Source organism: Pleurodeles waltl, chromosome 2_1 (assembly GCF_031143425.1).
Source record: "Pleurodeles waltl isolate 20211129_DDA chromosome 2_1, aPleWal1.hap1.20221129, whole genome shotgun sequence".
NCBI classification, from domain to species: domain Eukaryota; kingdom Metazoa; phylum Chordata; class Amphibia; order Caudata; family Salamandridae; genus Pleurodeles; species Pleurodeles waltl.
The window spans coordinates 564,887,997-564,906,577 of record NC_090438.1 but is presented as its reverse complement, the minus strand read 5'-3'; the positions used below and the strand labels follow the sequence as shown (position 1 = coordinate 564,906,577).

The following is an 18,581-nucleotide window of genomic DNA, read 5'->3' as shown; positions in this document are numbered from 1 at the left end:
CACTCACTCACCTTTATCTGCAAAGTTGCAGACAGAAAAGGCCCATCAAGAACTTGGTCCCCGCTGTAACTGCTAAAGTGGGGGGTTCATGAAGTCTATGCTTTCATCCTTTCCTACATCCATCCATCCACCCTTTCCTTTGCTCATCCATCTATCCACCCTTTCACTCCACCCAATCATCTGCACTTTCACTCAGCCATCCATACTTTGACTCACTCATGCATCCATATTTTCTCTCATCATTATCCACCCTTCCTATCATCTCGCTATCCATCCATCCACCCTTCTTTCATTCACCCATTCAATCTTTCACTTATCAATCCACCCACCCTTTTATCCATCAATCAATCCATACACATCTCTTTCACTCATCCATCCTTACAGCCATCCTTTTACTCATTCATCCATCCAGCTGCCATCCACCTTCACACTCACACACCCATCCACCCTTTTACTCACACACCAAACTGTCCACCAATCCGTTCACTCACTCCCCTACCCACCCACTCTTTCATGTTATTTATTTGCATTGGTCTGCCGAGTTGCAGACAGAAATAGCCATTCGACAGCTCCACCCCCGCTGTAGCTGATAAAGTGGAGGGTTCAGGATGCCCCTGCCTGAGGCCGTGGGGCTTTCTAAGCATAACAAGTGGACAACAAGAGGACAGTTTAACAGACAATTTCATTACCAAGGCGTGGCTTCCATATGCATTCGTGATTTTAAAAAACGAAACGTGAAAGTTACATCTGTGCAAAGCCATTTCCTGCGCCACAGTACAGTGCAATTAAACAAACAGGGTTCACTGATAATTGTGCTGGCACGCTGCTGGTCTGATTAGGGACATCAGTAGAAGCCATTTCCAACTTTACATTTAGAGTGTTTTGTATCTTGATTGGTCATTTATGGTACTTTGAGATGAAAAGCAACCTAATACATAAATTATGAACTGAATGAATTATTCACTTGGAAAAGTAAGATTGTTAAATTAATTAATTTCTTTAAAGTAATGAATGAGTGGCAGGATATTTCATGATACAATTAAGCACATGGATGTTTCAAGAAAGCACATTCAGATTTCGGCAGGACAACGTATGTGGATTCACTTCAAAGAACTCCATACATACCTCCTTGAACAAACTCCTCGGGACCAACAAAATAGGGAGCTGTTCCATTTAAAGAATAGTAGTAATGTCTAAGAATCCGTGACGACTGACAACTATAAATATGAGAATGTCTTCACCTCATTTGCCTAGAACATACAGAAGATGCACTCTGAGCCATAATAATGACCATCACCATCGTAAGCTTATGTAAATCATTAGGGTAGCAAAAGTGAATAAACACATTTACATGTTTAAGTTGCACCCTCACTATTATCTGTTGCATTAAAACAAACTCAGAGTTGAGTTTTTTGGGATTGTTCTGTCCCACTTTCAAAAAACGGAGACATTCCAATGGGCCAATTCTTTTCGTATCAGTTTGGTATCTTTAGAATGAGGGGGCAGTGGGGAGTACCCCTGGGAACTCTAGTAGCAGTCTAATATATTGACCCAAGCGAGACAGCTAGTAACAACTTGTGTACTGTACCCTTATGAAAGATATCTTCAAGCATGTGCGCCTGCCTCAAGAGGGACATTTGGTACTAGCCTTTTAAAGAAATAGAAGAACATGGCAGATCAATGTTCCAAAATCACAGCCTTGAAATAACTTATGTCCCCATCATTTATTTCAAGATTTCTCACGAGGTTTGAGTTGGATGACTGTTAATGTGATGCTGATACTGCTCATTAAATTTTTTTATCAGGATATAAGAAGAAATAATGGAAAGAGGGACAGAAGCTGTAAATAGTACAGTACATTTGTAGGAAAATGCCACTGTTGGCATGGTTACCGCCTAACGTTTTGCCTTTTGTTGATGCCAGCTTTGATTGAAAGTGTGCTGGGACCCTGCTAACCAGGCCCCAGCACCAGTATTCTTTCCCTAAAACTGTACCTTTGTCTCCACAATTGGCACAGCCCTGGCACACAGATAAGTCCCTTGTAAAAGGTACCCCTGATACCAAGGGCCCTGTGGCCAGAGAAGGTCTCTAAGGGCTGCAGCATGTATTATGCCACCCTGGGGACATATCACTCAGCACATGCACACTGCCTCACAACTTGTGTGTGCTAGTGGGGAGAAAAAGACTAAGTCGACATGCCACTCCCCTCAGGGTGCCATGCCCACAACCTAGTGCCTGTGGCATAGATAAGTCACCCCTCTAGCAGGCCTTACAGCCCTAAGGCAGGGTGCACTATACCACAGGTGAGGGCATAGCTGCATGAGCACTATGCCCTACAGTGTCTAAGCCAATTCTTAGACTTTGTAAGTGCAGTGTAGCCATAATGGGTATTTGGTCAGGGAGTTTGTCAAACACGAACTCCACAGTTCAATAATGGCTACACTGAATACTGGGAAGTTTGGTATCAAACTTCTCAGCACAGTAAATCCACACTGATTCAAGTGTGGGATTTATTGAGAAATGCACACAGAGGGCATCTTAGAGATGACCCCTGCATGCCAGCCCAACTGCTAGTGCTAGGCTGTCAGGTCTCTGCCACCTGTCACTTCCAGACTAGTTTCTGGCCACATGGGGTGAGTGCCTTTGTGCACTCTGTGACCAGGAGCAAAGCCTGTCTATTGGTGGAGGTGCTTCACACCTCCCCCTTCGGGAACTGTAACACCTGGCGGTGAGCCTCAAAGGCTCAAGCCTGGTGTTACAATGCCCCAGGGCACTCCAGCTAGTGGAGATGCCCACCCCCTGGACACAGCTCCCACTTTTGGTCGGGAGGAGATCATGAGAAAAACAAGGAGGAGTCACCCTCCACCCAAGACAGCCGCTAAGGTGACCAGAGCTGAGGTGACCCCTTCCTTAGAAAATCCTCCATCTTGGCATAGATGATTTAGCCAAATAGGATTAGAGATGTGCCCCCCTCCCCAAGGGGAGGAGGCACAAAGAGGGTGTAGCCACCCTCAGGGACAGTGGCCATTGGCTACTGCCCTCCAGCCCTAAACACACCCCTAAATCTAGTATTTAGGGGTGACCCTGAACCCAGGAAATCAGATTCCTAATGGCCTAACAAGAAGAAGGACTGCTGACCTGAAAACCTCACAGAGAAGAAGGAGATGACAACTGCTTTGGCCCCAGCCCTAACGGCCTGTCTCCAGATTCAAAGAACCTGCAACAGCTACGCATCCTGCGGGCCCAGCGACCTCTGCCGACTCAGAGGTCTGCCCTGCAATTCCAAAGGACCAAGAAACTCCTGTGGACAGCAGCTCTGGCCAAAACAACACGAAGAAACCATCTTAAAAGGGACTCTCACCTCACTCCTAAAGTGTGAGTCCCCACCACTCTGCACCTGATGCCCTTGGCCTGTGTCCAGAGAAACCAACGCCACAGAGAGGACCCCCAGGCGACTCCAATGACATGCCCACCCTGAGCCGACCTCCCTGCGCCCCTACGACTCGCCTGCAGAGGGAAACCAGAGGACCCTCCTGACCGTGACAGCCCGGTAACAAAGAACCCGACGCCTGGAAGAAGCACTGCACCCGCAGACCCCAGGCCCTAGAGGAACCAACTACCAGTGTAGCAGTGACCAGCAGGTGGCCCTCACCCTTGCCCAGTCTGTGGCTGGCCCGAGAAGCCCCCCTGTGCCCTGCCTGCATCGTCAGAGTGACTATGGGTTCCTCCATTGATTCCAATACAAAACCCAACGCCTTGTTTGCACACTGCACCCGGCTGTCCCTGTGCCGCTGAGGGTGTATTTTGTGTGCTTGTTTGGGACCCCCCAGTGCTCTACAAAACCCCCCTGGTCTGCTCCCCGAGGACGCACATACATACCTGCTAGCAGATCGGAAGCAGAGCACCCCTAGACTCCATAGGCGCCTATGTTATTCGGGCCCCTCTTTGACCTCTGCACTTGACCGGCCCTGTGTTGCTGGTGCTGGGTGTTTGGCGTTGACTTGAACCCCCAATGGTGGGCTGCGTATGGCCCAGAGACTGAACTTGTAAGTGCTTTACTTACCTAAAAAACTAACCTGTACTTACCTCTCCCCCCAGGAACTGTCGAATTTTGCAGTGTCCACTTAGCTTATTGCTATTTTATGCCAAACTGTGTACATTACTGTTTTTCATCAAAGTCCTATCTTTACTTATGCCAAGTACCTTACATTTAATGTATTTACCTGCAATCTGAATCTTGTGGTTCTAAAATAAAGAAAAGACAATTTTTTCTATATAAAAACCTATTGGCCTGAAGTTAAGTCATTGAGTGTGTGTTCTCATTTATTGCCTGTGTGTGTACAACAAATGCTTAACACTACCCTCTAATAAGCCTAACTGCTCGACCACAATACCACAAATAAAGCGTTAGTATTATCTATTATTGCCTTTGTCAAGCCTCTTGGGGAACCCCTGGAATCTGTGCACACTATCTCTCACTTTGAGATAGTATATACAGAGCCAGCTTCCTACAACATTACCTTACTGAAACATGTTCAAGAGAAGCAAGTGTGCAAATTAAACAGAAGGTTTTCAGATGTACAACTGATAAACGTAGGCAACTATCCTAACACCACAGGTTCCTTGTGACTAGGTTTGAGAATAATACCGAGATTTGCTTGAACTTGCTATCCTAAAATATCCTGTCCACTCTCAGCTACATATGAAGCTCTCATTGAAACAAACCCATCTGTGAAATAACCCTTCATAAGTATATCATATTCTCCAAAGGCCTTTGGATTAACATCAGATGGTATTATCAAATTGTTAGACCCAACGTTTTCAAAAGTAAAATCAGCTAAAATTGTTATTGGAGAATCAGAATCAGCCATCACTCCCATGTTGACAGTACCAATCTCCACATCATAAATAGGTCCTTTGCATTTTTACATAGATCACCCATATTATTGATCTCCACAGTTAATAAGGCATTGTTCACACTTTCGCACAACTTGTCCTCTTCCATACATATTTGGCACAACTTAATTTTAGGTCTGACAGATTTTCAAACTGTGTAAAAAAGCCTATTTTTTACAATTATTGCACTTCTTTCCTTGGGCTGGACAAGAAGTGTTGTTTCCCAAATGACATTTAGACCCACACCTGTAACAAGCTCCTGAATATTTTGTCAATAATTTGTTTAGACTTATTTTTGTTAGAGACAGCATTGACCTACATCTCATCCATTTCACCCACAGGAGCAAGTTGTGTAGTGGTGTGAGCATCACCCATCTTACTTCTCAGACCTTCTCTAAGTATTCTTGAAGATATTACAGAAAGTTCAACATTGCAAGCAATATCCATCACCTCATCCAAAGATGGATTTTTACACATTAAAATGCGTTCTTTAATTTTCTTAAACACGGATTGATCTCTTGAGTAAATATCTAAATTTTCACCAAATTCACATTTAGATGATAAAACCCTTAGTACAGCTAAATAATCTTAAATAGATTCTACAATATTTTACTCACTCTCAAGCATAACTGAAGGCTCATCTGAATATTGTTTGGACATTCTGGTCAAAGCATCAATATACACATCAAACGTTTGCTCACCAGTGGGTGCCGCTGCAACAGGAAGATTGTCAAATACTTGCTGACCAGTTTCACACAAATGATTGAACAATAAAGTGGGACAATGTATAGCATTAAATTTAGAAATATCTATGGAAATCATACAATTTTCAAAAACTCTAAGCCATTTCTGCCATGCAATATGTGGTTTACCTGGATTCTGTACGAAAGGTGGTGGTTGCACAACATTACTAGAAATACTGGTCATTCTGAAATGTAACAATTAGAATAATATACATAGCTTCACAAAAAATAAGAAAAGGAAAAAAAAAACAATCACTATTAGTTTTTAATATTATTTTTTATGCTTAATTATAATGTGTGCCTGTCACAGCAGATCCACTGGAAGATGATGCCGATGTGCAATCGGGAAGTAGTGCAGAATATAAAAATGACAAATGAAGATACAGTAAATGTGTGCCCATCACATATAGGCGATGTGCCCATAGCAGATAAATAACCATAAAAAACCAAGGAAATGGTTTAATGTCTGACATCACCGAATGTGTACAAGTAAACCAATAATGCCAGTAATATTCACTGCGTGACCCTCTGTAAATAGTATGTCTTGAATTCACAGACATCCAATGGGGATGCATCAATGCTCAAGGATGGGCACCATAAATGTGCTTTATGTGATTTCTGCAGGAGAAAGAGCATAAAATGCTAATTTTGATTTAAAGTGCGTCAGACGTGAGCACACCACATGCATAGCAGCTGGAATTCATATCCTTGCAGCCACAAGACGAGACATGCATTCCCAATATGCAGCCATGAGATGACAACATTTCTGTTCGTAATTCCTCCGCTCCACAAGAAGATACATGGGCAAGTTTAAACTGTATAATATTCAACGGTCAAGATAACTTTGGAAACCGGCAGAGAGAAAAGAAGTCTTGAAACAGGGAAAGTCAGCCCAAGAAAACACCGTAACAGTCACAGGCAAGCTGTGGTTTAAGACAGATTAGAAAATATGGTGAACTCATTGACTGCGTAAATGCCAAAAGTAGACTGTTGAATAAAGATGATAGGCTGTCGGCGGGTCCAAGGAGTCCACAGTCCTCATCACCAATAAAATGTTGTATGGAGTGGACGTGGAATAGCCAAATAAACTTACAGATAAAGTTGAAATATATTCTTTATTTCCAGGCATGGACCCATGACTACTTCTCTGCGCTCCAATTCAGGAATCACTGCTCAGTGCTTACATTTTATAGAGCGTCATATATTCTAGAATATCATCTCATTACAACATTCCCTTAATGCAATTATCTTTCTACCATACTTCTGACATTCTTCATATCTGAAAGAGACTTCTAGTTTCAGATTCCTCACCTTAGAATTTCCCCCAAGAGTCAGTCTGGATCCGGAGATTTTTCTTGAGCAGTACCCCTGTGTGCCATCAGGTTGCGTACATTGACTTTGCATCCATTGTTGGCATCGGGTTTGCTGGATATGACATTGTGGGTCCCATAAAGGGGCTGTCCCGGAGTGCTGATGTCAGTTCTTTTCTTTTCGCACCAGCTTATGTGCAGATCAGATGATGAGCTACCCTGTCAGTGGCTTGTTGACTGGATTTTTTGACTTTGTCAAAGCTTTTGTGACATTCTGGTGCATCAAGATATCGTCATGGAAGTCTGGATTCAAGCCTTGCGACTCCTGTCACCAGATGATGTCCATGACAGATGCACAACTTGTGTGTCTCTGATGTTTGGAGAATGACCATGACCTAAAGTCCAAGTGCTGGGCCATGAACATGAAGGCTTTGAGGGAGCAGTTCCTAAAGCTACTTGTGGCCCATTGCTCGGCTGCACATTGCACCTGGTCTCGATCGAGATGAGGGTCCCAAGACTGCTTGCGGAACCCACACTCTTCATCATCCCATCCTAAGTCCACGGGCAGTTTGGGTAAGGACAAGAAGAAGTCGAAGAACTGCAAGTGTTCTTCGACTTAACCCCATCGGTCAGATGATGCGATGAGGGAAAAGGAGCGTTCTCACTCTAAGCATCCGGTCGTGGAGTCTACTTCTGGGGAAGCTCTGCATTTCCCCAAGTTTTTGGGAGCCATCCCTGCCCAATTGTGTGAATTTTACAAGGCCATGCATCTCATATTTGGGCAGTCCAACCCTGCCAGAGCACCTATGGGCCCTAACGATTGGCAGGGGCCCCTTCAGGTTCCAGCCCAGTGGCTTCAACCTCAACTCTGCAGGGCACCCAAGGATCCGTTTCCAGATCCGAACCGGCATAGGTCTTGCCACCGCAACCTTCCCTGACGATGGTGCAGACGTCGATGCTCCCGACATCCCCTGGGCCCACGGTCGGCATCAATCCCATGCTGATTGCCAACTCTGACATGAACCTGGATCAGTGTCGCTCAACACTGATTCAGACTTCAACGGGGACCTAGCTCCCTAGGTCAGACCCTGATGCCTAATATTACGGGTACACATACGGTGAGAGTATGGAGGGTTTGCTGGACCCGTTAGAATACTAGCTTGATGACTCTATGGATTGGGCCCTGGACCTGGGTGAAGTAAGTGGTCTGGACACTTCCCCTGATGCTGGCATGCTTTCTCGCCCTACCATGGCTATGGAGGAGGGAGTTTATTATTCAGTGGTGATGAGGAGAGTGGCCAAGGTCCTGGTCCTCAAGCTGCCTTCAGTGGCCATCAGGACTAACTTCCTGACTGAGGTGCTTCAGCCTGGGGCTTTCTCTTCAGAACCCCTTTTGCGCTTTTAAGAGGCCTTCACTGATGTTCTGCTGGCACTTGGTCCAAACCCAGCACAGGGGCTCCTGTTAACAGAACAATTGCCTGCCACCATAGGCCAGCACCTAATGGCCCAGTATTCCTGACACAACACCCCATCCATGAGAGCTTGGTTATCCAGGCCTCTATATCCTCAGGCACATTCCCTTCCGCACCTCCAAATAGGGAATCCAAAAGACTGGATCAGCTTGGGAAGAGGATGTTTCCTTCCTCCAGTCTGGCATTGATATCCGTGAACACTGCATGTCTTTTGGGCTGTTACTTTATAGGACACAGTTGTGCAGGTGCTGCTGCAGGTCTCGGAGGAGACTAAGGCCATTTTCTCTCAAGTTGTTGCTGATGGGAGAGATGTAGCGACGTTCACGATACGATGTGGGCTGGATGCGACCAACTCCCTGGGTAGATCAGTTGCATTGATTGTGGCCTTAAGGCACCATGCTTGGTTAAGGACATCTGGCTTTTTGGGGGACCCAGCCGTGCTTATGGACATGCCCTTTGATGGCACCTGTCTCTTTGTAGAGAAAGGAGACTCGGCACTCAAGCTCTTTAAGGAGTCCCGGCTATAGTCCAATCCTTGGGCTTCGCAGCTGCTCCTCACCCCTCCTCAGTCTGCTTTTTGCCCCTTTCATGTCTATCGAAGGGGGACCCAACCACATCCTTTTCCCTCCAGCCATGCTGGCCAGCCTCTCCATGGCTAGGGACGTAGAATCCAATGTTCTTGTGGATCAGGGAGCAAGTGGCCTTCCCAGTCCACCACCCTTCCTGCTGTAGCCTCCAAATCTTCCTAGTCTGACGCTTACCCATGAGGGACTAGTTGGATGCAGGATTCGCCATCTCCTCCTCCACTGGCAATCCATCACATCAGACAGGTGTGTTTTGCAAATAGTCAGAAAGGGCTACTCCCTCCCCTTCGAGATTATTCCCCCATCCATGCCACCATCCTGTGATCAGATGATGGAAGATTACCTGGCACGTCTCCATGAGGAGGTTATGGCTCTCTTTGCCAAGGGAGCGGCAGAGAGGGTCCCTGTGCCAGAAATAGGTTGTGGTTGCTATTCCTGCTACTTAATGGTGCCCACAAAGGACAAGAGCCTCCGCCCTATACTAGACTTCTGGGCCCTCAATCTGTTCCTCAAGAAGGAAAAGCTCAAATTGCTAATTCTGGCTCAAGTCCTCTCTGCCCTGGACCCAGGAGACTGGATGGTAGTGTTGGACTTGCAGGACACATATTTCCTTATTGCTGTCCTGCCTGCCCCAAAATGTTACTTGCTCTTCACGGTAGGCCACAAGCATTTTCAGTTTGCTGTGCTCCCCTTTGGCCTTTTGTGAGGAGGTGGGGATTTTAAGGACTACTCCAAAACTCTTCAATTGTGTTCAATACATTTTATTGAGAATATAATGTATGTTTCCTTTCCTCTCTTTTCTAGGGTCTGGTTTTCTTTGGACCACCGTCCCTGCATCATGCACCTTGGGAGAAGGAAAGATATCAGGTAAGTGTTTTTGAGTATCACTCTTATCTGGTGATTCTCCTGTTTTTATTACGAGTCATGCAAGGATGCTTTTGTGTGGGGTTTTCCCTCATGCCACCACCAGCTATAAAGTGAGGTTAATGAAAGGATACAAAATAAAGAAAAGTGATTCTCTCCTCTATATCTGATTTAGAGAGGAAATGTTGGATGTGCTCAGGGGACGGAGATATACGGGTGGAACTGCCCTACAATATCGTCCTGAATAGACCTTATATCTGGTTAGTTTTGTCATCACATAAATGTTATGTATAGAGGTGCTATGACCTCCTCCACTCCTCATTATTTCTTCCTGCTTCTCTCTGGAATTCCCTCTTCTTGAGACTGTACGAAGCGGAGATACTTCAGGACCTGGAGTCTGGATACTCACTCCAATCTGTCTGGCATTCTCTTGCTCTCTTCCCTCAAACGCTGAGTCCTTCTCTCTCCTCCTATAAGCATCCTCCTTATGTTGAGGTCCCCTGAATTCGGGCCACATCCCCCTAAGGGCTCTCCTCCTTCTTCTTTGATTTCCATGTCAAAGCAGGGCACTATTTTGATGCCTTGTAGAGACAAATCAGAAGTATGTTGGTAATCCCTTGCCACATTTAAGAAATCCTGATAGCAGAAGGGCAAAGCAGTGTTTTTAATAGGACTCTTCTTCCCAGTTAGCACACATCAGGGTATATCGCCCAGCCCCACCGCTTGTTTAACTCTCCAGGGGCTCTTCTCCTGACACCTTACCAGCGCCCCTCAGGTGTTCACAAAAGCTATGGTGGTGGTTGCAGCTCTTCTGTGGAGGTCAGGGGTTTCAGTATTCCCCTACCTTGAGGACTGGCTGTGGAAGGCAAGCTCACCCCAGGCTGTTGTCTCCCACCTATGGAATGTGGGGGACCTCCTGCATTCTCTGGGGTTTACTATAAACATGACAAAGTCACACCGGACTCCCTCTCAGATGTTCGCTTTCATCGGAGCTGTTCTGGATATGGTGCAGTTTTGGGCTTGTCTTCCAAGCAGCGAGTCCAGGATTTTCAGGCTATGATACTGATGTTTCAGTCTCTATCCTGGGTTTTGGTGAGAATGACTGTGAGGCTGCTGGGCCTCATGGCCTCCTGCACCCTGCTAGTAAATCATGCAAGATAGCATATGTGGGCTCTGTAGCGGGACCTGAATTTCCAATGGGTGCAGCATCCAGGGAATCCCTCTGACATGGTCCAGATCTCAGAGGGGACTGCATAAGCTCTGCAGTTGTGGCTTTTGAACTGCGATTAGGTCAGAGGCAGATCCCTTCCACAACCAGATCTGACACTAAGGACAGGTGCGTCACTCCTGGGATGGGGCGGCCACATGCGACAGGCTGAGAACAGAGGCATCTGGTCTCCGGCGGAGTCCTGGCTCCACCTAAATCTTTTGGAGCTCAGGATGATCAGGCTAGCATTGAAAGCATTCCTTCCCTCTCTCAAAGGGAAAGTGGTGCAGGTGTTCAAGGACAACACCACGGCCACGTGGTACTGCAACAAGCAGGGCAGGGCGGGGATGTCGACCTTTTGTCAAGAAGGTCTGTGCTGCTGGACATAGTTGGACCCTTAAGGCATATCCCTGATGGTTTAACATCTAGTGGGCTCCCTGAATGCCAGAGCGGGCGAACTGAGCCGTCAATGCCTGGTCGATAACAAATGGCATCTCCATCCGGATGTGGCGCAAGGTCTCTTTCAGCAGGGGGGATAGCTGTGGTCAGATGTTTGCCACCGCAGAGAACCCTCAATGTCTACTGTTTTGGGCTTTAGAGTTTCCAAGGCGGCACTCAGCAAGGCTTTTCATCTTGAGTGGAACTCAGGCTTCCTTTATTCCTTTCCACCAATACCACTTCTGCCCAGAGTTCTCAAGAAGGTCAAGAATGACTGGCCCCAAAGTAATTCTTGTGGCTGCGGACTGGGCATGAAGAGTCTGGTATTCCAAGATCTTGAGCATGGCCATCAATCCTCCAATTAGACTAACCCTTCAGGAGGATCTTCTGTCACAGCAGCAGGGGATGGTTCTTCACACAAACCTGTCCAGTCTCCGCCTTCTTGCAAGGAGATTGAGCGGCAGCAGTTGACAGTTTTAGAGATTCCTCCTAAAGTCTGTAACGTTATCTTGGCAGTCAGGCATTCCTCCATCAAAATAGTATACGCCTGTCGTTGGAACAAATTTGTGGCATGATGCACAGACAAGTCTGTTGACCCCCTCTCTGCCCCTCTATCAGAAGTCCTCTTGTTTGTTTTTTCTCTAGTCTAGCAGGGCTCTGCTTCGAAAACTCTAAAGGGCTACTTGTCTGCTATCTCTTCTTTCCTGGGATTACCTGACAAACCCTACCTGTTTAAATCTCCTATCGTTGGTAGATTCCTGAAGGGTCTTACCCATATGTTTTCTCCTCACCATTCATAATGCCCCAATGGGATTTTAACTTCGTTCTTACTTTTCTGATGTGTTCTCCTTTCGGCACACTTCATAACTGTCCCATTCAGCTTCTTACTTTAAAGACATCCTTTATTGTAGCCATCACTTCCACCCACAGGGTCAGTGAGCTACAAGCTCTTTCCTCAAAGCCAACTTTCATTTCCATCCATCCTGACAATGTGGAGCTTCGTACCAGGGATTCCTTTTGACCAAAAGTGGTCATGCCCTTTCATGTAGGCCAATCCTTCACTCTGCCCACTTCTTACGCACCCCCACATCCTTCTTAGGAAGAGAAGAGACTGCACGGTCTGGACCCAAAAAGAGTGTTGGCGTTCTATCTTGACTGTACCAAAGAGTTCCAGGTGGATGATCAATTCTTTGTGGGTTATGTGGGTGCGAAGAAAGGTCGGGCAGTGCAGAAAAGGACCATCTCCAGAAGGGTTGTTCTCTGCATTAAAATGTGCTACGCATTGGCTAAGAAGCAACCCTAGGAGGGTTTGTGTACTCACTCCACCAGAGCAACAGCTGCAAACACTGTGTTAGCATATGGAGTTCCAGTCCTGAACATCTGCCAGGCAGCAACGTGAGTGTGATTGCACATGTTCATCAAACACTACTGCCTGGCCAGTCAGGTCTGAAGGGACAGGTACTTTGCCCATCCGGTCCTGCAGTACTCCCTAGTATGAACTTGGTTAGCAGATCCACCTCTGGGGATGGTCTTGCTTGAGTATCTATTCTAAGGTAAGAAATATGCAACTAGAATTCTTTGTCAGATGGACAAGTTACAGATTCCTAACTGAACCACCCATCCTTCCCGCTATGCAAACTGATTTCTGTGGACAGGGACTTCCCTTTCGGGGCCCTAGTTCTGATGTGCCAGGGTCAGTGTTCTTCATGGCTCCACACTTCTGGCTTGGAAAGTCGTAAAAAGAAACTGACATGAGCGCCCCTGGGTGGCCCCTTTATAGGATCCGTGTCGTCTGATCTGGCGAACTTGACGCCAATGATGGATGCGTTGTCAACCAACGCCACCTGATGGCGCTCAGGGGTACTGCTTGAGAAAAATCTCCGGATATAGACTGACCCCTGAGGGAAATTCTAAGGTGATGAATCTGTAACTAGAATATGTCTCTACCAGATAATTTATTTCTGAAGGTAAGTAACTTGTTCATTTGGAACAAGGTGGGGGGCCAGGGCCCCTCTTCCTTTAAGGAACGGTCACCAATGGCCTGCTGTGAATCTGCCACAGCACCATCAAATCATCAAATCAAATCATTAACATTTATAAAGCGCGCTACTCACCCGTGCGGGTCTCAAGGCGCTAGGGGGGAAAGGGGAGGTTATCGCTGCTCGGACAGCCAAGTCTTTAGGAGTCTCCGGAAAGCGGAGTGGTCCTGGGTGGTCCTGAGGCTGGTGGGGAGGGAGTTCCAGGTCTTGGCCGCCAGGAAGGAGAAAGATCTCCCACCCGCCGTGGAGCGGCGGGTGCGAGGGACGGCAGCAAGTGCGAGGCCAGCGGAGCGGAGGGGGCGGGTGGGGACGTAGAAGCTGAGGCGTCTGTTGAGGTATTCCGGTCCCTTGTTGTGGAGGGCTTTGTGTGCGTGGGTGAGAAGACGGAAGGTGATCCTTTTGCTGACTGGGAGCCAATGCAGGTGTCTCAGGTGTGCGGAGATGTGGCTGTTGCGGGGTACGTCGAGGATGAGGCGGGCCAAGGCGTTTTGGATGCGTTGCAGGCGGTTTTGGAGTTTGGCGGTGGTCCCGGCGTAGAGGGTGTTGCCGTAGTCCAGGCGACTCGTGACAAGGGCGTGGGTCACGGTTTTTCTGGTGTCGGCGGGGATCCAGCGGAAGATCTTGCGGAGCATGCGGAGAGTGAGGAAGCAGGCGGAGGACACGGCGTTGACTTGCTTGGTCATGGTGAGAAGAGGGTCCAAGATGAAGCCGAGGTTGCGGGCGTGGTCTGCGGGGGTCGGTGCGGTGCCGAGGGCCGTGGGCCACCAGGAGTCGTCCCAGGCGGACGGGGTGTTGCCGAGGATGAGGACTTCCGTTTTTTCAGAGTTCAGCTTTAGGCGGCTGAGCCTCATCCAATCTGCGACGTCCTTCATACCCTCTTGTAGGTTGGTCTTGGCGCTGGCGGGGTCCTTGGTGAGGGAGAGTACAAGTTGGGTGTCGTCGGCGTAGGAGGTGATGATGATGTCGTGCTTGCGTACGATGTCGGCGAGGGGGCTCATGTAGACATTGAAGAGTGTCGGGCTGAGCGATGAGCCTTGAGGTACGCCGCAGATGATCTTGGTGGGTTCTGAGCGAAACGGAGGGAGGTAAACTCTTTGGGAGCGGTTAGCGAGGAAGGAGGCGATCCAGTCCAGGGCCTGGCCTTGGATCCCGGTGGAGCGTAGGCGGGTGATTAGGGTGCGGTGACAGACGGTGTCAAAGGCAGCCGAGAGGTCGAGGAGAATGAGGGCGACTGTTTCACCGTTGTCCATCAGGGTTCTGATGTCGTCTGTGACTGAGATGAGGGCGGTTTCCGTGCTGTGGTTGGTTCGGAATCCGGTTTGTGAAGGGTCGAGCAGGTTGTTGTCTTCCAGGAAGGTGGTCAGCTGTTTGTTGACGGTCTTTTCTATTACCTTGGCTGGGAAAGGTAGAAGAGAGATGGGGCGGAAGTTTTTCAGGTCGCTTGGGTCAGCCGTAGGTTTCTTTAGTAGGGCGTTGACTTCAGCGTGCTTCCAGCATTCGGGGAAGGTAGCAGAAGAAAAAGAAGAGTTGATGACGGTCTGGAGGTGCGGGGCGATGATGTCGTCGGCTTTGTTAAAGAGTTAAAGCCCACGGAATTAGTTATTCCACGTGGGATAATTTTTTCTTGTCATAAAACCACATGAAAATCTCAAATTTCATGAGGTTTAGTACACACTTTTACCACCTGCTTTGAGCAAGTGGTAAATGTATGTGGGAACATCTGTGCAGAGTGGAGGAATGGAGGGATGTGGAAGGAGTAGCGGGGGCAAGGGGACGTTTAATTCTGATTCTATGCTCCAAACTGCAAGAAAAAAAGAATGGCAAAAGATGCCTGGCAACTGCTGCATCCAAAGCCTAAGGTGACTTTACTGTGTGGAATTTCTGCACTAAAGAATGTGATTTGTTGATGCAACACAGAGAAAAACAGGGTGTAGAAACATCAAGCTGTTCATAGTCAGAAGTTATACCTATTCTAATGAATTGACCACTAATTGCTCAATAAAAAGCAGAATTGCTCTGAAGTGATACTTCATGCTCTAAAAGTGATTCACAGTTTTAAAATGGGAGAATGCCTTTTACAGCAATAAGTTGTGCACCTCATAAAGTTGTCAAAATCAACATGAACGATTTCCCTTAGGCAATACAATCCCTAAACCTAGTATGAGTTCCTGAACACATAGGGCCTCATTCCAACCGAGGCGGGCGGCGGTCGCCGCCCGCCAGGCTGGAACCGCCATATGGCCGCTCCGCGGTCGGAAGACCGCTGGGGCCATTCTGACTTTCCCGCTGGGCCGGCGGGCGCTAGCCAAAATAGCGCCCGCCGGCCCAGCGGGAAAGAGGCCTGCAACACTGAAGCCGGCTCCTAATGGAGCCGGAGGTGTTGCAGGTATGCGACGGGTGCAGTTGCACCCGTCGCGCTTTTCACTGTCTGCTAAGCAGACAGTGAAAAGCATACTGGGGCCCTGTTAGGTGGGCCCTGCACTGCCCATGCCAGTGGCATGGCAGTGCAGGGGCCCCCAGGGGCCCCATGACACCCGTTCCCGCCAGCCTGTTCCTGGCAGTAAAAACCGCCAGAAACAGGCTGGCGGGAAGGGGGTCAGAATCCACAGCGCCGCCATGGAGGATTTGGGCAACCGGGGGAAATCCGGCGGGAAACCGCCGGACCCGGTTTTCTGACCGCGGCGGTCAGAATGGCCCAGGAAGCACCGCCAGCCTGTTGGCGGTGCTTCCGTCATTTTAGCCCTGGCGGTCTCGGACAGCCAGGGTTAGAATGACCCCCATAGTCCCTGATTTACTAAACTTTGACGCAATGCCATGCAGCAAGCGAAACTGGTGTGCTGTGTTGTGTTAAAGGGAAAGAGCTGAAATGCACAACATCTACTAAGATATGGCGGCTAAGATCTGCCCTCTAATTACAGTGGTGAACTTCTGGCTGCCTAGCACCAAGTCTGGTACCCTTGTACCATGACACAATGGTGCCTGTATTGTGGTCAGAATAGTTTTTTGTGCAGGAACGGATCCCTTCCTGCACAAAAACTATTTGTAGAGGTCTTTTGGTATGCGCACCTTTCTCTCTCAAACTGATATTTACTGACTTTAGTACACATGGTTTAGCACCAGAATAAAAGCGTGGATGCATGGGAAGACCCTTTCTCCACCCATCCTGACGCTAGGTAATACAAGGAGCGCTATGTGCTTCGATGCATTACTTATTTTGTTTTATATAGCCAGGCAAATCAGACTTGCGTGGCTAAGTAAATACCAAAATAGATTTTGCATCGGGCTGCATTAAAAAAGTGACACAGCTCCAAAGCAAAAGTTTACCATACCTGGGCCATAAAATTTACCTCAAGAAACTATCAAATCTATACCTATGATAATGATCTTACAAAAAAAACAAATTCAGATTTACCTTATTGGACATGTGATTAATTTAAGATCTTTATGTATCAGTGAAACATAACATGATTTGGCCTGGCTAATCATATGAGTGCCCACTGGCTAAATGTATAAAACAGGTTCCTGCTGGGGCTAAATATAAAAGACAAACGCACATATCACACGTTCGCATATATGTCCTAAATTTACCACAAAAGGGATTAAGAATGAAATTGATTCACTTTGGAATTTCTATAAAGACGTTTTTAAGTGCGTGCTCGTTTTCATTAGTGCGTTGCATTTTTCCGGCCGTCCTGAAAAGATTACAATGCAGGCCTCTTTGATAATTGTGGATTAGTAGCCAGCCGCCTATTGGAAATCCAAAACGAGAACATGCTTTTGATCTCATAAAGCGGTGAAAACTTTCTTTCTGCAGAGAATAAAAGGGAGAAAACCTTTGTAATTAGTGCTAATACGAAGACACAGAATAAAAGTGAATGCCAAATCAATGGGAAGTCTTTATTTATCACTGACACTGAAGTGTCAAATTTTTTGTTAAGATAACTAGACGGATATCATTTTAAAAAGCATTACCCCAGCTATCATTCTGTTTGCCATGGTTCCTTGCAGGAAATGGGACATGTAATTCAGGGAGAAATCTATTTAAAACCTTTTTTATGTCTTCTTTTTCTGATACCCAACTGGTTTTTAGCCCAATTTAGGATTCTGTTGGGGTGGCTTTAATCTACCAGTCCGTTTTGTTTTAAATACATATTTTATTGTTTTTTTTTAAATATTAAGTCAAAGCCCCACTTTATAGAATATATTATAGGAAAAACACACAATAGAGCATTTCCATCATCAACACGCTGATCATCAACAGAACGACAACAAATGGAAAATAGAGAACAATAAGTCACATTCCGAGTTGTCTTGGGTAACAGGAGATCACAGGGGTCCCATTGACCCAATCCCAGTTTCTCAGTCCTACCACCTTAGGTGAAATGTGTCTGATCTATTGATATCTGGTTGTTATGGTGGTGGCCACAAACCTGCATGCGGGGTTTGCCTAGCATACACAGTATGTCTACAGTATGGACAGTGTACATTGGTTTTTTGAGATGTGTCATCTGAGTCTGCCATGAAGTCAAGGAGGACTGATTCCTGCATCTCTATTAGGGTTTGTTTCATCAGCTTGGCTTTTATGGCGCGCAGCACTGCAGTCAAGGGCCAGCTAATCGCATTTGATCTTAATTTCATCATAATTGCTAGCTATGTGATTTCCAGTTCAAGGCAAGTCTACATTAAGCCAGTAACATCATCAACTTCACAAATTTACTTTCATGCGTGTTGACTGATGCATGTGGGAACAGGCCCAATATATACAACTCAGGATACCACTTGATGTCCAATCAGTGTTATACTGCTCTGCGATACTACTTCTCACCAATATTCAGACAGGTCTGGATAGTGGAATACCATATGAAACAAGCATTAGCAAAGCCCTTAGTCTCGCCTCTGTGACCTATTGGCTTTGTCAAAGCTTTCTGCCAATGCTGCAACATGCTTTTCACGATGCTGTAGAGCATGTGGTGTTGTGAGATTCCTGGGTGTTTTTGTCATCTAAAAATGTTCTAGTACTCATGAGGC

The 18,581-nt window shown here is 46.9% G+C and overlaps 1 protein-coding gene across 1 annotated transcript in view; it reads right to left on the bottom strand.

The window, feature by feature from the left end:
* STAC (SH3 and cysteine rich domain) overlaps positions 1-18,581 on the bottom strand; it is a 1,272,108-nt gene that overhangs the window by 671,705 nt on the left and 581,822 nt on the right. The gene's annotated exons all lie outside the window — the stretch shown is intronic.